Genomic DNA, 25,487 nt, shown 5'->3' with positions numbered 1-25,487 from the left:
TGAGTACACCATCGCATTCGCTCCTGTCTGTGATGCAGCGTCAGGGGTAACCGCAGCCATGGTGTCCGAGTTGATAGTCCATGCTGCTGCAAACGTCGTCGAACTGTTCATGCAGATGGTGGTTGTCTTGTAAACGTCCCCGTCTGTTGACTCAGGGATCGAGACATGGCTGCACGATCCGTTACAGCCATGCGGATAAGATGCCTGTCATCTCGACTGCTAGTGATACGAGGCCGTTGGGATCCAGCACGGCGTTCTGTATTACCCTCCTGAACCGACCGATTCCATATTCTGCTAACAGTCATTGGATCTCGACCAATGCGAGCAGCAATGTCGCGATACGACAAACCGCAATCGCGATAGGCTACAATCCGACCTTTATCAAAGTCGGAAACGTGATGGTACGCATTTCTCCTCCTTACACGAGGCATCACAACAACGTTTCACCAGGCAACGCCGGTCAACTGCTGTTTGTGTATTAGAAATCGGTTGGAAACTTTCCTCATGTCAGCAAGTGGTAAGTGTCGTCACCGGCGCCAAGCTTGTGTGAATGCTCTGAAAAGCTAATCCTTTGCATATCACAGCATCTTTTTCCTGTCGGTTAAATTTCGCGTCTGTAGCATGTCATCTTCGTGGTATAGCAATTTCAATGGCCAGTAGTGTAGTACGTGGGCGTTAAAATTTTTAACATGTGTCTCCTGGTGCCGTACATATGTGGCATTACGTGTTATAGATATTTTAGTTACACCGTATGTACCTTGAACGCACTGATGTGCTGCTGTAATACACTACGTTAGTGATGAGTTTAATCTCTTCCTGTATCCAGGCTTCCTGTCAAGGTGAAGAGCTTGCGGCGGAGATATGGTTACTTGAGTGACTTGTTGTTTCCCTCAAGCAGAGCTCGGCTTCCGTATGAATGGTTTAATTATTTTCATCTTGTGGCACTAGATGAGGCTGGTCGCTGAGGCTGGCTGGATACTGCGAGGCGCGCAACGAATCTACGCAGCTGTGGCCGTGAGCGCCTAATTAAGAGTTTTTCGTGAGCGGCAGGAGTGTGCTCTCTCGTCTGCAGGAGTAATATGGAAACGATAAGATGGATATTATAATTCTATGAAAATTACGTAACATATCTCACAAACAAACTACAGAAAAAGATAATACATTCGGAATCTCTCAGCAATGAAGCGAATTCACCGCAACTTGAAGAGTAATTGTAGCTTCAATATTATGACAGCTGCAATTGTTTTCAGCTAGTATAGCTTGTCAAATTTATAACACTTGAACCACTGAAACAATATGCTCATATGATGTGTCATATGAAAGCTGACGATGTCAATGAACACCACAAGTGGCTACTTTTTCAAATCAGGTACGTATAGTCTATAAAGATTTGCAGACGAGTTTACTAATCACGATTACTGGTTTCGGCCATTCCCATCTTCAGATGAGTTCCAAATAGAATTTTGTTTTCTTTATTGGATTTCGGTACCCCCTCCCTCCCCCACCCAAAATGCGGTCGGGCTGGCAGCAGCATAATACGCCGCTCTGCAGCCTACAGAAAAGTTAAGAAACAATTCAGAAGAAATAATAACAATAAAAGTAGGCGATAAAACGGTGACTGTTAAAAACTGAAGCATGGCGAAAAAGTTGCGAAGAAAATAAAAAAACAAAGGTCGGTGATGCTGATTAAAACACATAGTAAATAGACAAGCACAATCGAAAAAGACGGCGACAGTCTGGTTTCTGTTTGCAACAGCTGAAAGCACACCTAGCGACAGTTGGGGGCTGTTTGCAACACTTAAAAAGGGGACGCTCAACAGTGAACAGTCACAGAAACACTGCGCTACTGAGTACGAACACATAAGGGGGGGGGGGGGGGGGAGAGGACCCGGACAGATGAGGGAGAAAAAAGGGAGAGCCGATGGAGGGAGAAGACACAGAAAAGGGGCAACAGTTGAAAACACACCTAGAGACAGTATGGGGGCTGTTCGCAACACTTAAAAAGGGGACGCACAACACTGAACACTCGCGGAAACACTGCGCTACTGAGTATGAACACATAAGGGGGGAGGGGGGAGGACCCGGACAGATGAGGGGAAAAAAAGGGAGAGCCGATGGAGGGAGAGGACACTGAAAAGGGGCGGCCAGGGCCCACGCGAGGAGGAGTGGGGAAGGCAGTGGAGGGGAAAGAAAAAGGACTCGAGGTTACAAATAGAAAAACAGTGATGTGCTACACCAAGTTCAATTTGCTGCAGCTAAATCCATAACAGTCCTACTAATACATCGGAACAACAAATAAAAAGCCATGTATGTCAGCCATACAGACCATAAATATATTTTGATATGAGTATCAACGCCAGTGTTTACACCGATCAGCCAGAACTATATGACCACCGATCTAATATCGATATAAACTGTACAGGTGATAGCAACGTCACCTGGAGAGGAATGACTGGTAGTGAGATACAGGGACGGTGCATGTCGTAAAAGTGAGGGTGCTGTCCGTGTGTGGAATGGGGAAGGCTCACGATCTTGATTGTGATGGCCAGGAGACTTGGCACGAGCATTTGGGAAACTGTACGACTTGTCGAGTGTTCGATGAGTGCTGTGGTGAGTGTCTTCAACACGTGGAGAAACCAAGGTGAAACCACGTCCAGATGTCGTGAGGCGGTCACTCCTCAGTTCAGATGTCGGCGTCGTAGGCTGGGCAGACGGGTAAAACAGGACAGGTGGCGGACTGCGGCGGAACTAACACTGGGCAGGGTACAAGTATATCTGAACACAGTGCACCGATTATTCCTGACATTGGGTCTCTGCAGCCAAAGACCCATGCATGTACCAATGTTAACACCACGACATCGGTAAACAACGACTGAAATGGGCCCGTGACCGTCGGACCATTGCGCAGTGACAGAGCGTTACATGGTCTGATGAATCCTGGTACCTTCTTCATCATGTCGATAGGACGCCTCGAATCCGTCGTCTTCCAGGGAAACAGCCCCTTGACACCCGTACTGCGGGATGGAGACTAGCTGGAGGTGGCTCCATTATGCTCTGGAAAACATTCGCGTTGACATCCATGGGTAAGTGGAGCTGGTGCAAGGTACTATATCGGTCAAGGAGTATCGTACACTTGTTGCAGACCCCGTATACCCCTTCATGCCGATCATATTTTCCGACGGTAATGGCATTCTTGAGCAAGATAATGCGCCATGTCACAAGGCCAGGAATGTGATGGAGTGATTCGGGGAACACAGTGGCGAGTTTCAATTGATTTGCTAGCCTCCCAACTCGGCAGAAATGAACCGGATCGAACATCTCTGGGATGTGATTGAAGGTGGCGTCAGAGCTCATCGCCCCCTCCCCGGAATTTACGGGAATTAGGTGACTTGTGTGGGTAGATGTGTTGCCAACTCCCTCCAGCGACCTACCAAGTCCTCATTGCTTCCATGCCACGACGCATCGCCGCTGTCATCCGTGTCAAAGGTGGACATACGGGCTATTAGGTAGATGGTAATAATGTTCTGGCTGATCAGTGTATGTACCTATCTACAGAGAAAGTGCTGGTGATGGCCTGGGTGAGTTCTGTATTTCTAAAAATAACAAATAAATTTAACCTAGAAGATTAATTTATTTATTTACTAAAATTAGTCCACTATCTATATAACAGTTTGTGGTTAGTATTATTATTAACACATTTCTGCTAGTACAATTACTGCTATGACAATGTGATAACAATTACAATTTATTTTTAGTTCTTTGGTAATGAAAATACAGGTTATAAAATAGAATACAAAGATTGGAAAACATAAATAAATGTAACCGTAAGATAATTAACAAGAGAATGACTGCGCCGCCTCGCAGAGTGGAATATAAGTGGCGCCTCCTCGTGCTTTTTCTGTAAGAAGTTCTTTTTTTTTTGTGGCGGAGTTCGCAAAGAGGCCACGAGGCGGCGCCAATTAGATTCCACTGCGAATGGATCATCCCGTACCAACCTTTTAATTAACAGTCATTGCCTTGTTAATTGCCCTACATTTACCATTATGTTTTATTGCTTTGTCATGCTTAAAACTTTCGATTATTGAATGTGATTGTAGTATTGAATAATTTATTCCGACTTTTTGCACTCTTATGCTGTTAGCATATGCACTCACGTCGGTCGTCTGCTGCCATACGTCATTAATGCCAAATTTCGTCGCACTGTCCTCAGGGCTACGTTTGTCCACATCTACATCTACATATATACTTCGCTAGCCTCCAAGCGGTGTGTGGCGGAGGGCACAATTCGCGCCAAAGTCATATTTCCCCCCTTCTGTTCCACTTGCGGATCGCGCTAGGGAAAAACGACTGTCTGAACGCCTCAGTACGAGCTCTTATTTCCCTTATCTTTGAATGGTGATCATTGCGCGGTTTGAAAGTTGGTGGTAATAATACATGTTCTACATCCTCGATGAAGATCGGATTTCGGAATTTAGCAGCCCCTTCTGTTTAGCGCGCCGTCTATCTGCAAGTGTGTCCCACTTCAAACCTTCTATGAGATGTACCAGTCACGAATCTTGCCGCTCTTCTTTGGACCTTCTCAATCTCTTGAATCAGACCCAACTGGTAAGGGTCCCATACAGACAAAAAGTACTCCAAGACTGGACAAACTAACGTGTTGTAAGATATTTCCTTTGTTGAAGGACTGCATCGCTTCATGATTCTACCAATAAACCGCAATCTACAGTTCACCTTACCCGTTACTTGTGTAATCTGATCATTCCATTTGAGATCATTTCGAATAGCCACACTCAGATACTTGACGGACGTTACCGCTTCCAAAGACTGGGCATTTATTTTGTACTCGTACATTAATGGGGATTTTCGCCTCGTTATATGCAGTAGGTTACACTTACTAATATTGAGAGATAACGGCCAGTCATTACACCACGCATTTATTTTCTGCAAATTCTCATTGATTTGTTCATAATTTTCGTGTGATACTACTTTCCTGTAGACTACAGCATCATCGACAAACAGTCTAATGCCGCTGTCAATACCATCAACCAGATCGTTTATGTAAATCGTACGTCCCACACCGATATCTGCTGTTATTTCACGCTGTGTTGTTTGTGTGGTGTCACCGCCAGACACCACACTTGCTAGGTGGTAGCTTTAAATCGGCCGCGGTCCATTAGTACATGTCGGACCCGCGTGTCGCCACTGTGTGATCGCAGACCGAGCGCCACCACAAGGCAGGTCTCGAGATACGGAATAGCACTCGCCCCAGTTGTACGGACGACGTAGCTAGCGACTACACTTAAGAAGCCTCGCTCCTTTGCCGAGCAGATAGTTAGAATAGCCTTCAGCTAAGTCCATGGCTACGACCTAGCAAGGCGCCATTAGCCTTACATAGCTTGTATCTAAAGAGTCTCACTTGTATCGTCAAGAGCGATGTATACAACAAGGATGGATTAAAGTTAAGTATTCCAGAAGCTACGTACTTTTCTTTATAGCATTCATTACGTATCCTGTTTCAGACCTCACGCCATCCTGCTTAGCTTAGCGCGTGCCTTTCAGTTTCCTCTCATTGTGTCTAGGCTGTCTTGTCTAGACACAACATTTTGTCTGTTAGCACTGATAACTCTACGTAAACGCCGCTGCTCTCGATCGTTAAGTGAAGGCCATAGGCGACTGCATTGTCCGTGCTAAGATGTAATGCCTGAAATTTTGTATTCTCAGGTCACTCTTCACACTGTCGATTGACTGAATTACCTAACGACTTCCGAAATGGAATGTGAAGTGCGTCTAGCTGCAACTGCCACTCCGCGTTCAAAGTCTGTTAAATCCCGCAGTGCAATCATAGCACGTTGGACACCGTTTCACATGAATTATCTGAGTACAAATGTCGTCTCCGCCAATGCACTCCCCTCTAGTACCTTGTGTACGCGACACTACCGCCTTCTGGACGTGCATACCGCTGTCCTATGGCGTCTGTCACGTCAGTGTAACATCGTTAAACCGCGAGATAGAAAGTTAAATAAATAATCAAACTGAATGAAACATGCCTTAATAAACTCGTGCTAGCAGGCCGCAGTGGTAAGACCACTCTCACAAAGAAGTGTACACATTTAAAGGTAATACACAGAGATGTCGCCGCAACTTGATGGCAGAGCGTCAAGCGGGCACGCAATGGAATTTGGAATAAGGCTTGCGTACGATCGCTGCAGAGGACACACATAGGTGGGGCTCAAAGCAGTTATACGACAGTATACTTAGTGCTTACCAAACAAACAAAAAAAGATTACAATTAATCAACCAATAGTCGTCCATAAAGGAAACCTTTGAATGACTCCAAACAGATAAAATACACTACTGGACATTAAAATTGCTACACCTAGAAGAAATGCAGGTGATAAACGGGTATTCATTGAACAAATATATTATACTAGAACTGACATGTGATTACATATTCACTCAATTTCGGTGCATAAATCCTAAGACATCAGTACCCAGAACAACCACCTGTGGCCGTAATAACGGCCTTGATACCCCTGGACATTGAGTTAAACAGCGCTTGAAAGGCGTATACAGGTACAGCTGCCCATGCACCATCAACACGGTACCACAGATCATCAAGAGTAGTGACTGGCGTATTGTGACGAGCCAGTTGCTCGGCCGCAATTGACCAGACGTTTTCAATTGGTGAGAGATCTGGAAAATGTGCTTTCCAGGGCAGCAGTCGAACATTTTCTGTATCCAGAAAGGCCCGTACGGGACCTGCAACATGCGGTCGTGCATTATCCTGCAGGGATCGAATGAAGGGTAGAGCCACGGGTCGTAACACATCTGAAATGTAACGTGCACTGTTCAAAGTGCCGTCAATGCGAACAAGAGGTGATCGAGACGTGTAACCAGTGGCACCTCATACCATCACGCCGGGTGATACGCCAGTATGGTGACGACGAATACACGTTTCCAATGTCCGTTCACCGCGATGTCGCCAAACACGGATGCGACCATCATGATGCTGTAAAGAGAACCTGGATTCATCCGAAAAAATGACGTTTTTCCATTCGTGCACCCAGGTTCGTCGTTGAGTAACCCATCGAAGGCGCTCCTGTCTGTGATGCAGCGTCAAGGGTAACCGCAGCCATGGTCTCCGAGCCTATAGTCCATGCTACTGCAAACGTCGTCGAACTGTTCGTGCAGATGGTGGTTGTCTTGCAAACGTCCCCATCTGTTGACTCAGGTATCGAGACGTGGCTGCACGATCCGTTACAGCCATGTGGATAAGATGCCTGTCATCTCGACTGCTAGTGATACGAGGCCGTCGGGATTCAGCACGGCGTTCCGTATTACCCTTCTGAACCCACCACTTCCATATTCTGCTAACAGTCATTGGATCTCGACCAACGCGAGCAGCAATGTCGCGATACGATAAACCACAATCGCAATGGGGAACAATCCGACCTTTATCAAAGTCGGAAACGTGATGGTACGCATTTCTCCTCCTTATACGAGGCATCACAACAACGTTTCACCAGGCAACGCCGGCCAACTGCTGTTTGTGTATTAGAAATCGGTTGGAAACTTTCCTCATGTCAGCAAGTGGTAAGTGTCGTCACCGGCGCCAAGCTTGTGTGAATGCTCTGAAAAGCTAATCATTTGCATATCACAGCATCTTATTCCTGTCGGTTAAATTTCGCGTCTGTAGCACGTCATCTTCGTGGTGTAGCAATTTTAATGGCTAGTAGTGTAGTAACACCAGTCTTAACTAAATAAAACCTAAGATAACCACCAGTGATTGGCGTAATCCCGCTTACCGGGCATGAAACAAATTCTTAAAACATCAAGTACCGACTATATTTGAGACGTACATATAATGTCTAGGAATGAATCAGCGCGGGGGAGGGGGAGGGGGAGGAGAGATAGTAATAAAAATTAAGTAAAAATTTTAAAAATTGGCATCACTGAGTTATAATAGCCTTGGTTTCTTGTAGTGAGCTGATGGTTAGCGATTCTTAGTCGACTGGACGCATACGTTTAAGGATTACCAACTCTTCCAGTAAGTCAAGTTTTCACCTTTCCGATCTCACTGTAAGATGCAAAAAAAAAAAAAAAAAAAGGTTCAAATGGCTCTGAGTACTATGCGATTTAACTTCTGAGGTCATCAGTCGCCTAGAACTTAGAACTAATTAAACCTAACTAACCTAAGAACATCACACACATCCATGCCCGAGGCAGGATTCGAACCTGCGACCGTGGCGGTCACGCGGTCTCACGCACGGCCACACCGGCCGGCCTGTAAGATGCAAAGCCGTCGATCGTTGGTGACTGATGCCCTATAGTCTTCAGGCATTCAGCAAATGCGGAGTGCTGCTTTACTTGAACTTTATTGGTTAAGAAATTCTCGCTAAAGCTAGTTCTGAACATCCTTCCAGTTTGACCAGTATAGAACTCTTAAGTCCAAGAGGAAGCATACCAATCTTTATTAGGGAGTTCATAATGCACGTAAGAGTTCTGAGCTTTATTATGCGGTAAAAAGCTACCTGGACGTCGAGAGTATGGAGTTAACTTAGCTACTTGATACAACAACTTCCCCACAAACGGAAGCTTTATGTATCTCTGCGGTGGTGACGAAAGACTCGACTGCGTGTTTTTCCTGTTATCCGATAATTTTCTTTTATATCGTCTATTTTTCATCCGTGGGCTATAAAAGTTAGTAGCTGCAACGAACTTTAAGTTAGCAAGCTCTCTGTTTCTGTAATGGTCCAACTTTTGGAGCAATATTTTGTGGTCAACACAGTCAAATACCTTAGTTAAATAAAAAAATACGCCAATCATTCGAAACTTTTTGTTTAGCCCATCCAGTACCTCACGGAGTTGTTAAACGACTTCTAAAGCCGAACTGTACATTTTATAGCAAATCGTGTGATATAAAATGATAAATTATCTTTACATACACAGCCTTTTCAATAACTTTTGCAAACACTGACGGCACAGAAATAGGTCTAAAATTATCTACATTTTCCCTTTTTATAAAGCGGCTTTACTACCGAGTACTTTAATCGCTCAGGAAACTGATCATTCCTAAAGGAAAAATTACAAAAATGGCTAACATGTGCAGTACAGTACTTTAATATTTTGCTAGACACTCCATCATAACCATGCGAGTCCTTAGTCTTCAGTGATTTAATTATTGACTCAATCTCACTCTTGTCTGTATCACAGAGAAGTATTTCAGACATCAATCTCGGAAAGGCATTTGCCAAGAAAGTTATATGATTTCCTATAGAAACTAATTTTTTATTTAATTCACCAGCAATGCTCAGAAAATGATTGTTAACTACGGTACATATATCTGGTTTATCAGTAACAGAAATATTTTTACTGCCAACTGACTTTATATCGTCGACCTTGTGCTGCTGACCAGACACTTCCTTCACAACTGACCATATGGTTTTAATTTATACTGTGAATTAGATATTCCATTTGCATACCACATACTCTTTGCCTTCCTAATAACATTTAAAGCACCTTACAATACTGTTTGTAATGGGCTACTGTAGCTTGATTGTGACTACTTCTAACTTTTTGATGTAATTCTCCCTTTTTTCTACAAGATATCCTTATCCCACTAGTCAGCCACCCGGTCTGTCTATACTGCTAGTACACCGTTTAGAACGTTCTGACGGAAAGCAACTCTCAAAGAGCGTGATAAATGTGTTAAGGAAAGCATTGTATTTATCATCTATGTTGTCGGCACTATAAACAACCTGCCACTCTTGTTCCTTGACAAGGTTTAAAAAACTCTCTATTCCTGATGGATTAGCTTTCCTACATTGTTTGTAATTAAATATGACATTGGCTTGAGTACAAAAGCCTTTTAGTGTTAAAATTTGTGCATCATGGTCTGAAAGGCCATTCACGCTTTTGCTAACAGAATGCCCATCTAGTAATGAGGAATGAATAAAAATATTGTATATGGCTGTGCTACTGTTCCCCTGCACCCTAGTTGGAAAAAATACAGTTTGCATCAGATCATATGAATTTAGGAGATCTACCAACATCCTTTTTCTTGCACCATCATATACAAAATTAATATTGAAGTCACCACATATAACTAATTACTGGTACTTCCTACAAAGTGAATCAGGAGACCTCTCTAGCTTGAGCATAAATGCTCTGAATTCGGAGTTAGCGAACCTATAAACAACAACAATTAGAATTTTAGTTTCACTAAATTCAACTGCCCCTGTACAACACTCAAATATCTATTCACTGCAGTGTCGTGATACTGCACTGACTACTGCAATGTTGAAACGAGCGGACACTCTCATTCGAGGTGATCGACGGACTATAATAAAACATCTCGCTGCACTGTGGAGTGCATCCTTCATCGTACGTGGATGATGGGGACGATATTGATGCAACAAGACGTTGGCTCGAACGTCGACCAGTAGAATGGCTCCATTCGGGCATACAAGTCCTCCCATCGTACTGAATGGAGATTGTGTTAAGAAATAGGGTTTATAGTCAGCAGAGTGGGAAATACACTACTGGCCATTAAAATTGCTACACCAAGAAGAAATGCAGATGATAAACGGGTATTCACTGGACAGATATATTATACTAGAACCGACATGTGATTACATTTTCACTCAATTTGGGTGGATACCTCCTGAGAAATCAGTACCCAGAACAACCACCTCTGGCCGAAATAACGGTCTCGATACGCCTAGGCATTGAGTCAAACAGAGCTGGGATGGCGTGTACAGGTACAGCTGCCCATGCAGCTTCAACACGATACCACAGTTCATCAAGAGGGTATTGTGACGTGCCAGTTGCTCGGCCACCACTGACCAGACGTTTTCAGTTGGTGAGAGATCTGTAGAATGTGCTGGCCAGCGCAGCAGTCGAACATTTTCTGTATCCAGAAAGGCCCGTACAGGACCTGCAACATGCGGTCGTGCATTATCCTGCTGAACTGTAGGGTTTCGCAGGGATCGAATGATGGGTAGACCTACGGGTCGTAACACATCTGAAATGTAACGTCCACTGTTCAAAGTGCAGTCAATGCGAACAAGAGGTGACCGAGACGTGTAACCAATGGCACCCCACACCATCACACTAGGTGATACGCCAGTATGGCGATGGCGAATACACGCTTCGAATGTGCGTTCACCGAGATGTCGCCAAACACGGATGTGACCATCATGATGCTGTAAACAGAACCTGGATTCATCCGAAAAAATGACGTTTTGCCATTCGTGCACCCAGGTTCGTCGTTGAGTACACCATCGCAGGCGCTCCTGTCTGTGATGCAGCGTCAAGGGTAACCGCAGCCATGGTCTCAGAGTTGATAGTCCGTTGCTGCAAAGGTCGTCGAACTGTTCGCACAGATGGTTGTTGTCTTTCAAACGTCCTCATCTGTTGACTCAGGGATCGACACGTGGCTGCACGATCCGTTACAGCCATGCGGATAAGATGCTTGTCATCTCGACTGCTAGTGATACAAGGCCATTGGGATCCAGCACGGCGTTCCGTATTACCCTCCTGAACCCACCGATTCCATATTCTGCTAACAGTCATTGGATCTCGACCAACGCGAGCAGCAATGTCGCGATACGATAAACCGCAATCGCGATAGGCTACAATCCGACCTTTATCAAAGTCGGAAACGTGATGGTACGCATTTCTCCTCCTTACACGAGGCATCACAACAACGTTTCACCAGGCAACGCCGGTCAACTGCTGTTTGTGTATGAGAAATCGGTTAGAAACTTTCCTCATGTCAGCACGTTGTAGGTGTCGCCACCGGCGCCAAGCTTGTGTGAATGCTCTGGAAAGCTAATCATTTGCATATCACAGCATCTTCTTCCTGTCGGTTAAATGTCACGTCTGTAGCACGTCATCTTCGTGGTGTAGCAATTTTAATGGCCAGTAGTGTAATATGGTATACTGGAATCCTAAATAAATGCATGTATGGTGAGAAACCCAAATTAATATCAGTGCAGGATCTCTGTGTTATTGCTGGTCTAGGAGACGGAGCATTAGGCTCCAGCCCTGGAGGTCCTGAGTTCAATACTGGAGAGAGACAGTTTGTTTTCCTCGTTCCAGTTTCTTCAGGACGCTCTTAGGTCCAGTCAGACTGCTACCAAATGAGCAGCGGAGATCTTTCCCGAGGATAAAAGGCGACCGGAGGGATGGGCCCGTCACCCTCACTCTTCTAGTGCCGCGCCGAATAAAAGCTGTACTCTGCCTGCAGTCACGTCAACAGCCGAATCACGGGCTTGCGCCCCAGCCTTCACTTTACTTTTACAGGGACTTCTAGTAGCTGATACTTGTATCACCACGGATTAATGCTTATATTAGTGGTATTTTGAAGATGCTTAACATTACGTTGGGCAACGGCACTGCCGCAGTGGGTACACTGGTTCCCGTCACATCACCTGTCGGGCATGGTCGGCACTTGGATGGCTGACCATCAGCGCCGCCATGCTCTGTTGCCATTTTTCGGGGTGCACTCAGCCTCGTGATGTCAATTGAGGAGCTATTCCGCCGAATAGTAGCGGCTTCGGTCACATCAAACCATCATAACGACCGGAAGAGCAGTGTGCTGACCACACGCCCCTCCTATCAGCATTTTCATCTGAGGATGACACGGCGGTCGGATGGTCCCGCTAGGCCACTTGTGGCCTGAAGACGGAGTGCAAAACATTATGTTAGCTCAGTTTCAACAGTCCTTGCACTGGAACTTGAACAAGAACACAAACTAAAAATTAATCAAATAATTAAAACTCCAGGCTGCCGTAGAAAGAAGCGTCACACATAAACAGAAACTGTGGACTTTTTAGCCTTTAGTGGGAAGAATATCAAAGCAGTTGAAGTTGTTAAGATTCTACTGTCCTTTTCCGCAGCAGAGAAGAGAGTATGACAGCAGCTAGGCGCTGCCAGGCAACAATTTATGAGGCTGGTACGTCGATGTTCCTTACGGTAAGTGGTTCAAAAATGGCTCTGAGCACTATGGGACTCAACTGCTGAGGTCATTAGTCCCCTAGAACTTAGAACTAGTTAAACCTAACTAACCTAAGGACATCACAAACATCCATGCCCGAGGCAGGATTCGAACCTGCGACCGTAGCGGCCTCGCGGTTCCAGACTGCAGCGCCTTTAACCGCACGGCCACTTCGGCCGGCACGGTAAGTGGAAATGGGTGACTGGAAATTAAGGAAGTAGCGCATAGCATCGAACTAATATTTACGTTTCATTTGAGACTTTCAGGTACACTCGAATACCACAAAACTGTATGGTGACCAAACAACACGCAGGAAAACCAAGCAAACCTCACATTTCCATGCTACGGAGGTAGAGAGAATCATCATTTAATTGCTTTCACGGACCAGACCCATGCTACAGATCAAGGTAGTTGTTAATGATATCAGACTAGCCGGATATTTTGAATTCAGCAAATCAATGGGTGGTATCTGTACCCCTATTAAAATTACTTTATGATTAACATATTGCAGTGGTTGGGGGAAGTGATGGCGACGTGCATCAGCCAAGCTACTCAAGGCGCTGCATCTATCTACCAAACAGGCAACTCAGCGAGCACGTGACGCTCGAGAAAGAACTACGATTGAATGGCGGCTGGCCTCTTCCACTCAACTCGCTGAAACGTCAACCACAAAGCAAATGGCTCTGAGCACTATGGGACTTAACATCTGAGGTCATCAGTCCCCTATAACTTAGCATAACTTAAACCGAACTAACCTAAGGACATCACACACATCCATGCCATAGGCAGGATTCGAACCTGCGACCGTAGCGGTCACGCGGTTCCAGACTGAAGCGCCTAGAACCGCTCGGCCACACCGGCCGGCAACCACAAAGCAATGTTAATCGCAATATAATTAGAGTAGAAAATAAATACGGCGAGCTAAGGGCTTCTCGCGTTTGGTATCCCAAAATACAGTAACCTGTGAAATGCTATATGGTAAACGTAAGACGTTACTGCGGGTGACAGGCAAGGCAGAAAAGCTGTTAATTCGGTTTCACAAAGTTTCTACTGCGACAGCTGCCTGTGAACACCAAATTTTGGTTGTGTGATACAATGACAAGGCATCTGACAGTGGCAAACGTAAATGTCTCTCACAGCCGAGATATAATGGTGTAAACGAATAAGTTTTTTGATATCTGCGAGATTCTTTTCTTTCTCTCGAAAAGGAAACAGAAAAAAAACTATTACTGTACGGCGGAAAGAATCATTGTTATTTTTCTTTTGTGAAGTAGACAGAGGGAGCTCGCACTGGGGTGAACGACCACGCGTCGGCAGGTCGATGCCCTCGGGAGCACGCTTGGAACACGCACGTCAGCGTGACTCTGCCGCCTCATCTACACGCTCCTGTCTGAGCCACCTGCCGAGCTCTGCACGATAACGGCATTTATCTTCCTAACAAGTTTTCTTTTTCTTGGGGGCTGTTTCTCCATCTACAGTTAGATCCTTAGAGATACTTTCTGTTCATGTCGTTTATTAGCATGTCATTCGAGTTGTTACTAGCCCGTAGTGCCTCCGCAAAGATGTGCACATTGTTGTGGGAGAAGGTTCATCTTGATGTTCAACGGGAGCATTCTGTGTCTTAATTGGAAACATTACGGGTATTAGTTACATAAAACTGAACAGCTGCCATAGGCACTTCAGGGGCGTGCCACAGGCTTATAAATACCAGACAGTTCACCCAATCTGTGAATGTTATTAATCTGATGGGTGATATCGATATCGAAGTGCCGGAGGCAAACGTCGAATGTCTACAACGGAGTATTTCCAATGCTAGCACCTGATACAGGCTAAACGGCTCCACTGCCTATGTTAAAATAGTGGAAAAAATACGATGTTGGTCTCTGTTTAGCCTCTCGAGCAGTTCTGACTATCTGCGCGATAGATTAATACTTTTTTACCTCGCGGAATTTTGTATTATTTGCCATTCCGATAGCTATAACGAGCGGGCAGTGTGATACTGCACCCTCGTCTGCTGGACTTATCGAATCGTAGACGACTTTATAGAATGGAACAACGAGTATGAACTACTACATTGCCTGTGAGTCACAGATTTTTTGAAACAACATTTTGTTCCATTAACTAAAGGCACTAAAAGTTCTTGAGGATAAAACAATTGAGCCAACATACGTTAGTAAAGTGAAGCGTACATATGTATGTGTTACAGCTTTCATTAGAATTCGTCACGATAGCGGCAAATTTGGAATTGGAAGAGGACTATTCTCAGCACCTCTAGAGAAACTTCCTATCCTTATGTTGTGAAAATGAAGAAGTAATATGTGCTAATACAACACATTTCTGCCACCTTCATTCTACTGGTGACGCTCTGCTGTTTATCTCCGCTGCAGATCCTCATCTACAAGTGCTGGAAGACTTTAACAAAGAAAGTTTGCCAACATGCCTGAAATTCAGTTTTAATGAGATAAAATTACGCCTCGAAAAGAAAATAGTACAAAATAACAATGAAGTCATAGATCCATCATATGAGTTTTTGTATTTAGTTTTCCGGAGGACAACGAGTGGATGAAGACCAGAGTAAATTAACGGCATAAGTATGGCTCCAACCGCTTCTGGAATACTCAACAGCCTTTTCAAAGCCAAGCCTGTGGTGTATGTGAAATAGAATGTACACAGAAAGTGCATATCAGCAGTTCTGAGTTATTGCTATGATACACAGACTTTTAACGCCAAAGTCGATCAAAAATTGAGGGCTGCTGAGAGGGAAAGAGAGACAGTTGTTGAGAATTACTGGGAGCGGCGGTAAGACAAACAATTGGCTCCGGGAACAGACCTGAGTGGAAAAATGCAAAGAAAATCCCTGTAGAATATATTCCAAGACAATAACTGATGTAATGTAAGAGGAATAACAAGCAGGATTTAGAACGTGTCGTTTATGCATGGATGAAATTTTCACTCTAAAACAAATAACAGAGAATACACATAAATCAACTTGGAGATTCAAACTGCAATTACTGACTTCAAAAACGCCTTCAATAAAGAAAAAAAGATCTAAACTACGAGAAATTGTGCGCCCCTGGCAATACCCCCGAAAAGCAATTCAAACACTGAAAATAATAATTCAAACAACTGGTGTTTTAATAAATACCGGGAGGACTAAGAATGTTAAATTGACAACTACTCAAGGACTAAGACAAGGGTGTAGTATTTCACCCGCATTATTCAACATATACAATTGCCATCTTGTTTAAAAATGGAAAATAGAGATGAAACACAGGATAAAATAAATCATGGCACAGCAATGAATGTTTTACTGTTGCAGATGATCTAACAGTTACACAGAAAGAGAAGATGATCTTCAAAGATCTGTGTATAGACTTGAACAAATTATAAAAGAATATAACTTAGAAATTTCGATACCTAAAAATGGAGTACTGGCATTTCGGGGAAAACATGTAGTCTGTTCAAAGACAATTATCAATAGAAAACCAACAAAACAAATCTTACATTTCTACTATCTAGGAGCAGATATAAACTGCAATACAGATCGAGATATAAGTTGAGATTCAACGTTTTGCACACATACTACAAACAGAATGTTGAATAACAAGAAAAGAAAAGACACCAGAATCTAAATCTGTAAAATAATGTCAACACCAGTTTTAATGTATTGTATTGAGATTTGTGTGCCTATACAGGAGGACGAGAATAAGATCCATCAGCGGAAAAGAGTGTTCTAAGAAAGATTAAAGGATGCTCAGGATTAGACAGAACACGTAACGCAGACGTGTGAACAGAACATAATGTTTATAATATTGGGGAATGGGTGATCGATTACGGTAGGAAATGAAGAAAAAATATTAAGAGAACGAGTGAAGATAGATTGCCAAAGTAGATAAAGCCTTATAAGCTATAAGGAAGAAGAGACCTGGAATAACTAGGAAAATACGGGAATATTTAAAAATGGCTCTGAGGACTATGGGACTTAACATCTGAGGTCATCAGTCCCCTAGAACTTAGAACTACTTAAATCTAACTTACCTAATGACATCACACACATTCATATCCGAGGCAGGATTCGAACCTGCGACCGTAGCGGTCGCGCGGTTCCAGACTGAAGCGCCGAGAACCGCTCGGCCACAGCGGCCTGCCTCGGGAACAGTTTTGAACATGGAGTAAGAAGAGGCATTTTGCCTAGACAACGAAGTGCATAAGAAGAAGAACACGAAATGGGGGTGAGCTGAACGGATAGCGACGGGAATGGAAGGTCATGGACCAGAGAAGTATTTTTTGGTGTTCCAAAAGATGGGAAAAGACCGGGAAGACAACTAAATGAAAGGTGGGCGGATAACATTACAAAACCTAGGTTTATACATAACGCTGAAAACCGTAATGGAAGGAAGTCGGGAGGTGGCTTTTATCTGGCAGTGAATGCCACATGACTGATGATGAGTGTTATTGTAGTCTGTAAAAACAATCACCACAACTGAACCAGCAGTGTGAACTGGAGGTTAGAAAAGGTCCGTCGTAACAATAGCACCAGTGCAATATCACCATCATAACGCAACCTTCACGTTTAGCGACAGGAAGTAGACAGTCTAGCACTTAAGCTATCGTGAGCGTATGTTAACGGAGTTCCAACCCACTGTTGCAGCAAGGATGATAAATCGAAGCATATCACTCATGTCTAATTGTTTTTGGTATGTGTTGTTTGGTTTCGGCCTTACATTTTCCTTGGTCTTGGTAGTGATTAGAAGTTCGGAGACTGCTGCTGTAAGGTGCCCCTCCGTTTCCGAAATGCGTCCCACAGTTCATTTAATTGGAAGGCAATCGGATCATTCGAAGAGAGACAACTTAAAATCAGATCACACTCGACAAAAGATGAAACCGTGTGCTAAATGCCCGCGACTTGTCTGTAATTAACTGCCACACAAAATTAATATCTGGTGATGACAAATGTTGGCCATTGACTTAGTTTATTAATCTTCAAACAATATAATACGCTTCTTCTCATTCGTACTGACAATTCACAAAGCAAAATCGATCTTTTCCAGAGAAGACCTCTTTGATCATGTTGGTTCAGTACGAAACTGATTACAACTGTAGACATGTTGCCCATAAATTATTCCGCGTACCAGTGTCCAAGCTATCAGTAAGTCTTCACAGGAATTACGTATGTTAACATCTCTTCCCAAAAATTTCCGCGTGCTTGCTACTGTAAACACGGCAATTTCCCGGCCGCCAGGAAAGACGCGTAACAACAAAAAATGCTGGAAGCTAAGACTGACGAACTAGCTCATGCTAATCCAAAGAGTAAAAGTGTTAAAGATACTCCGCTCTTACACAGTTCATACGTGTATATTCCGTTTCTGAACTGAATGTGGTCGCAGAAGATACAGATTATGATGTGTATTAATTTGTTTCGCATTGGAGTTACGATTCTTTCCAATAAATATCTAAGCTCTTCAGCAATACTGATCGCTGAGGATTTCTGTAGGTCCGCCATTTTGATGGCACCCTCTGGGTGGTTTTACGGGACACCAAATAATTTAATCCGGTAGAGGGTGTGATTACTCTTCAGTTGTAATGAATAATTTGTTGTTCTAACGGTTCCTGTTACACCGGTGGGCGGCATACTTCACTCTTTATTTGTAGCAGCTGTTTCACATTCACATTTAGTTGTACGTCTTGACCCAGCACAGTACTTGTTTACTAAATGGCAATGGGGTCTCCTACATCGACAATCCACACGTTGGAGTAAGTTTAATCCACCTGTCACATTTACTAGCGCTCATCAAGTGCGGTTCTACGTCAATATGTGGCCAGGCGTTGATGGTGACTGTTCAATTGGTCCATATCTTCTACCTAGGCCATTAAATGGCAGGCATTATTACAATTTTCTTGCATAGCATCGCCAGAATTGCTGGATCACATGACGCTCGCTGCAAGACAGCCCATGTGGTTCCAATATGATGGGGCGCCGGCACATTTCAGTCACCCAGTGCGTCTGTTCTTGAAGCGACAGTTTCCAGGAAAGTGAATTGGCAGAGGTGGTCCTGTACCATACTGTAGTCTGAACTTTTTTGATATGGGGAGAGATACGCAACCTTGTTTACAAAATCGCTGTCAAATCAGAAGAGGATCTGGTTCCCCGGATAGTAGCAGCAGCAGGAGAAATTAAGGACACTCCTGCAGTCTTTGACCGTGTTAGACAGAACATGTCCCGCCGGTGTAACGTTCGTTTACAAGTCAATGGAGGCATTTTTGAATCTCTACCGTAATTGAAGTTAATGTCTTGTGTTAATGTTGTTGTCTGTTTGTAAAAAAGAATTAAAAATTGTTTGTGCTACTCTACTGTAAGGAAGATTTGTTGTACTCATAAAATGGTATATCATAGGGAAACACGTTAGAAAAAGTGTTTTCAATGTCACATGCATCTTCCCAGAGGTTGTTGGTTTCACTAATTTCCTCGCAGAGAAAACTCCTTTTGCCGGTTTAGACAATCTTCACAGGAAAATATGACATTAGAGAAAGATATTTGTTTTGGTGTCCCATGGAAACTTCCAGAGTTCGCTGGTTTATATAATTTGCACACGCAACAGCTGGCTCGCTAGGAGCGTGTGTCATCGTTGAAACGCAGGGTTCTCGCATACCTGATAAAACTTACCACCTAGCTGCTGCAGACTAATCAGCGTTTCCATTATGTTGCAATCGTATGCGTCTCACATCAGGGGCACAGGGACATGACAAAGAAGCTAATCATTTTTCGTCTTATTAAGATATAAAACTGAACACAACTACACTCCACAGCAGGTTCGAGAAATGATCGTGGGGATAGAAATAAATTAAATCTTTTAAAGCAATGAAATGATTTTCACGCTAATTTGAGCGAATTAAGTTCCAGTAGATTCTTTGTTACCTATTATAACATGGCGTGGCCAGGACATTAAAATGGTGCAAATGGCTCTGAGCACTATAGGACTTAACTTCTGAGGTCATCTGTCCCCTTAGAACTACTTAAACCTAACTAACCTAAAGACATCACACACATCCATGCCCGAGGCAGGATTCTAACTTGCGACCGTAGCGGTCGCGCGGTTCCAGACTGTAGCGCCTACAACCGCTCGGCCACCCCGGCCGGCAGGACAATAAAAAAACAAAATTTTGGAACAGGAAGATCTTCTCTGACAGTGAAATACTCTGTGAACTCACTTGTAGCTAGACGAGCTGATCTACGAACAAAGTGACTAAAGCTGTGGCACACTGGATGGCATGGGTTTGGTACGTATATTTGTTCTGATTTCCCTTTAAGTAGACACTGAAATGGTTTGTCTACTTCTCAAGTACAGAATACGTAAACAAGTTAAAATATCTGAAGGTGCGAGAGGCTTGTCCAAAATTATTGTACCTTTTGTTCAAGCTGTTTCTGTTTAAATTTCTTGCGGTTTATTACATTCGCCTCTAATAATATCTCCATCAATACTACACCTAATCTAAACAAAAATTGAAATTTAGACAGATATTTGGAGGCCACGCGAGTTTTACTCGCAACTGAGCCAAGGCTGAACTGTCAGAACGATGACGATTGAACGTGAAAGAGACAATCAACGAATGAGTAAGCTAGCAAACGAAAGATGACGTCTCGTAACTGAGTACAATGCTTGGAGTGTGTACTTATTGGCCAATTTACACATCATATACAGAACTCAATAAAAAGATTATCTCGTTCGTTCGGCCGGCCGCTGTGGCCTAGCCGTTCTAGGCTCTTCAGTGCGGAACTTCGCTGCTGCTACGGTCGCAGGTTGGAATCCTGCCTCGGGCATGGATGTGTGTGATGTCCTTAGGTTAGATAGCTTTAAGTAGTTCTAAGTCTAGGGGACTGATGACTTCAGATGTTAAGTCCCATAGTGCTTAGAGCCATTTGAACCATTTTTTTTCTTTCGTTCGCTGACATTATCGAGCATTTCAAGTTCAAAGGAGGGAGGCGGGGGAGAGTCATCCTCTAGTGGGCACAATGCTTCCTCTGCTGGTCCGAAATGTGCTGGAAATAAGTCATGGGTCGTAGATATGAAGAGTTATCTGTTTCCAAAATTTCACGAATTGCGACATTTTATATACGAGCGAAGCAATAATGAGCTACTGGTCTTCCATCTGTTGCACAATTATATTTATTTATTTCAAATCCCTTAAAATTTCTGTCGAACGTTTTTGTTTATTATGTAAATCAAAGGTGAAAAGAGAGAATGTAAAGGACAGGGAAGGATATCATCTGCATCGGAACTTTATGCAGAATCAGCGGCGACAAATGAAAATGTGTGCCGGACCGGGATTCGAGCCCAAGGTCTCCTGCTTCCTAGACAGTTGCATCAACCACTGCGCCACCTGGAGACAGAGTTCATCGTAATTGCGCAGCCTATCTCGGCACGTCTACCGACCGACCGACACTCCCACCTAGCGGCACCTATCCGCAGTCCCCATCCATGGCCTCCATGCTCGCTACTTTGAGATTCTAGCGGGTGGCCGAAGTTAATTGTGCATCCGCTATTCCCGGCCGGGGTGGCCGAGCGGTTCTAGGTGCTACAGTCTGGAATCGCGCGACCGCTACGGTCGCAGGTTCGAATCCTGCCTCGGGCATGGATGTGTGTGATGTCCTTAGGTTAGTTAGGTTTATGTAGTTCTAAGTTCTAGGGGACTGATGACCTCAGAAGTCCCATAGTGCTCAGAGCCATTTGAACCTTTTTTTTTGTGCATCCGCACTAAAAAATGTAAATGTCGTGTGACTAGGGCCACCCGTCGGGTAGACAGTTCGCCGGGTGCAAGTCTTTAGATCTGACGCCACTTCGGCAATTTGCGCGTCGATGGGGATGAAAAAAAGAAAAAGAAAAGATCAAATGTGTGTGAAATCTTATGGGACTTAGCTGCTAAGATCATCAGTCCCTAAGCGTACACACTACTTAACCTAAATTATCCTAAGGACAAACACACACACCCATGCCCGAGGTAGGACTCGAAGCTCCGCCGGGACCAGCCGCACAGTCAATGACTGCAGCGACTAAGACCCCTCAGCTAATCCCGCGCGGACGATGGGGATGAAATGATGATTAGGACAACACAACACCCAGTCCCTTAGCGGAGAAAATCTGCGACTCAGCCGGGAATCGAACTCGGGTCCTTAGGATTGACATTCCGTCTCACTGACTACTTTTTTTCTTTTTTTATTTTATTTTATTTTATTATTATTTTTTTTTTAGGTGGGCCGATCCCGGCGGTACTGCAATGCCGGGCCAACCCGCGACAGAGGTGGAGCAAGCCCCCCTAGCACTCCGTCATGAGCCAAAAATGAGATATTAAGCTGATAAGAACAGATACTACACTTACCACTCAGCTACCGGTGGCGGGCTGCATCCCCACTGAAGGTGGTGCATTCATTGCACATCGAGGCGGATCAATTAAATATGAATATATGGCGTCTGTTCTTTCGGAAATGTTCGAAAGCTTCCGGATATGTTCGAATGAACAGACGCCACGTGGAGTCCGCAGCTGTGACACATATTATATAATGTCTAGTAAACAGGAGAGCCCGGCTTCGAATCCCGATCCGGCACATATATTCACACGTCGCTGCTAATTCCGCGTAAAGCTCCGATGCCACTAACATCAATAGTTCCTCCCCTTCCCCTTCCGTTTCTTTCTCCTCCCTCTACTTTCATGTTACGTAATACGTATCATACACTACTGGCCATGAAAATTGCTACATCATGAAGATGACGTACTACAGACGCGAAATTTAGCCGACAGGAAGAAGATGCTATGATATGCAATTGAGTAGCTTTTCAGAGCATTCACACAAGGTTGGCGCCGGTGGCGAAACCTACAACGTGCTGACATGAGGAAAATTTCCAACCGATTTCTCATGTACAAACAGCAGTTGACCGACGTTGCCTGGTGAAACGTTATTGTGATGCCTCGTGTAAGGAGGAGAAATGCGTAGCATCAAGTTTCCGACTTTGATGAAGATCGGATTGTAGCCTATCGCAATTGCGGTTTATTGTATCGCGACATTGCTGCTCGCGTTGGTCGAGATCCAATGACTATTAGCAGAATATGGAATCGGTGGGTTTAGGAGGGTAATACGGAACGCCGTGCTGGATTCAAAAAAATGGTTCAAATGGCTCTGAGCACTATGGGACTTGACATCTGAGGTCATCAGTTCCCTACAACTCAGAACTATTTAAACCTAACTAACCTAAGGACATCACACACATCCATGCCCGAGACAGGATTAGAACCAGCGACCGTAGCAGTCGCGCGGCACCAGACTGAAGCGCCTAGAACCGCTCGGCCACGAAGGCCGGCGTGCTGGATTCGAACGGCCTCGTATCACTAGCAGTCGGGATGACAGGCATCTTAACCGCATGGCTGTAACGGATCGTGCAGCCACGTCTCGATCCCTGAGTCAACAGCTGGGGCGTCTGCAAGACAACAACCATCGGCACGAATAGTTCGACGACGTTTGCAACAGCATGGAACATCAGCTCGAAGACCATAGCTGCGGTTACCCTTGACACTGCATTACAGACAGGAGCGCCTGCGATGGTGTACTCAATGACAAACCTGGGTGCGCGAATGGCAAAACGTCATTTTTTCGGATAAATCCAGTTTCTGTTTACAGCATCATGATGGTCGCATCCGTGTTTGGTGACATCGCGGTGAACGCACATTCGAAGCGTGTATTGGACATCGCCATACTGGCGTATCACCCGGCGTGATGGTATGGTGTGCCATTGGTTACACGTCTCGATCACCTCTTGTTCGCATTGGCGGCACTTTGAACAGTGGACGTTACATTTCAGATGTGTTACAACCCGTCGCTCTACCCTTCATTCGATCCCTGCGAAACCCTACATTGCAGCAAGATAATGCACGACCGCATGTTGCAGGTCCTGTACGGGCCTTTCTGGATACAGAAAGTGTTCGACTGCTGCCCTGGCCAGCACATTCTCCAGATCTCTCACCAACTGAAAACGTCTGGTCAATGGTGGCCGAGCAACTGGCTCGTCACAATACGCTAGTCACTACTCTTGATGAACTGTGTTATCGTGTTGAAGCTGCATGGGCAGCTGTACCTGTACACGCCATCCAAGCTCTGTTTGACTCACTATCAAGGCAGTTATTACGGCCAGAGGTGGTTGTTCTGGGTACTGATTTCTCAGGATCTATGCACACAAATTGCGTCAGTTCTGTTATAATATATTTGTCCAATGAATACACGTTTATCATCTGCATTTCTTCTTGGTGTAGCAATTGTAATGGCCAGTAATGTAGATGCAGATTCCGCGACGTGTCCGTTCTTTCGGACATGGCCGAAAGAACAGGCACCTCGCATTCATATATAAGTTTCTGCTTAAATTATCGTTGAAAGAAGTACCACCTGCGAATTTTAAAAATTAAAATGTCTGCGTTACCAAGGAACTGTTTATCATTGACCCTGAATGTGTTAAGCTATGCACTTAGCTATGACACGTTCCACTAAAACCCTCAATCTCAGTAATGATGGACGAGCAGTTTGCCACACGTGTGGTTTGTGCTCCATAGGAAGGCAGGAAGGGCAGAGTTCCTGCTCAGCCTCGATAAGAAGAAGAGTTTAGAGCAGTGAAACTATTGAAAGACATTTTTACGAATTTGCTGCGTTCTACATTAAAGGTGAAATCCAATAATAACAAATATTCGCGGCCTGTTTTCCTGCCCAGTCCGGACATGTGCTGAGGATCGGTATGCTAGTCATTGGGAGCTCCAACGTTAGGCGGGTTATGGACCCCACAAGGAAATAACAGGCAAGGCGTGAAAGAATGCCATTGTGGATTCTGCATGTTTGTCGGGGGGTCACGTCCGAGACGGCGAGGAGTTTCTAACGCCGGCTATCTACAGCGCTGGGTGCAACGTCGGCATGAATAACGCCTGCCGCTCGAGTTCTGAAGCCATATTAGGTTCCTTTCGGCGGATGGCTGATTTGGTGAAGGCAGCAACAGCCAGCTCAAAATTTCCTTAGGATTGACAGCTACGATGGAAATAGTATGGGGCAAGCTCACGCGAAAGGTACGGTCCGCATTACGCCAAATCCCAGCGTGTTTCAGCTGAAGTCAGCTCGCTGCCCTGTCTTATCATTGCACCTTGTGACTGTCTGCGTTCGGTGTTACCTGTTTAGGAGTTATTATTTTATTTGTTGTTCTGTTTTGTTGTTCTTGTTATTTGTTGCTACTGTTATTTGTTGTTATCGTTATTTGTTCTGCGGTACTGAACAAAGTCAGCACGAAGTTCGTCAAAAGGTATGAGGGAAAAAGTCAGACGTCGTTCTCTCGGACAGGAAATTGTCATACGACCGTAGTCGAGGGAAATAGTTTGCATGGGGTGTCTTCTTTGAGACGGAAAAACTTAATGGTGGCCCGCTGCTCTCCGTTAACAAGGTAATCGATAGAACTGCTGCAGCTCT

The 25,487-nt window shown here is 44.5% G+C and overlaps 1 protein-coding gene and 1 pseudogene across 1 annotated transcript in view; both read right to left on the bottom strand.

Moving 5' to 3' along the window:
- Positions 1-25,487, bottom strand: part of LOC126471540 (uncharacterized) — a 572,770-nt gene that overhangs the window by 464,356 nt on the left and 82,927 nt on the right. The gene's annotated exons all lie outside the window — the stretch shown is intronic.
- Positions 22,244-22,386, bottom strand: LOC126472221 (U2 spliceosomal RNA; annotated as a pseudogene).

The sequence above is a fragment of the Schistocerca serialis genome, chromosome 3, assembly GCF_023864345.2.
Source record: "Schistocerca serialis cubense isolate TAMUIC-IGC-003099 chromosome 3, iqSchSeri2.2, whole genome shotgun sequence".
Classification (NCBI taxonomy): domain Eukaryota; kingdom Metazoa; phylum Arthropoda; class Insecta; order Orthoptera; family Acrididae; genus Schistocerca; species Schistocerca serialis.
Note: the sequence above shows the minus strand (reverse complement) of the source record. Positions and strands in the feature narration are given on the sequence as shown.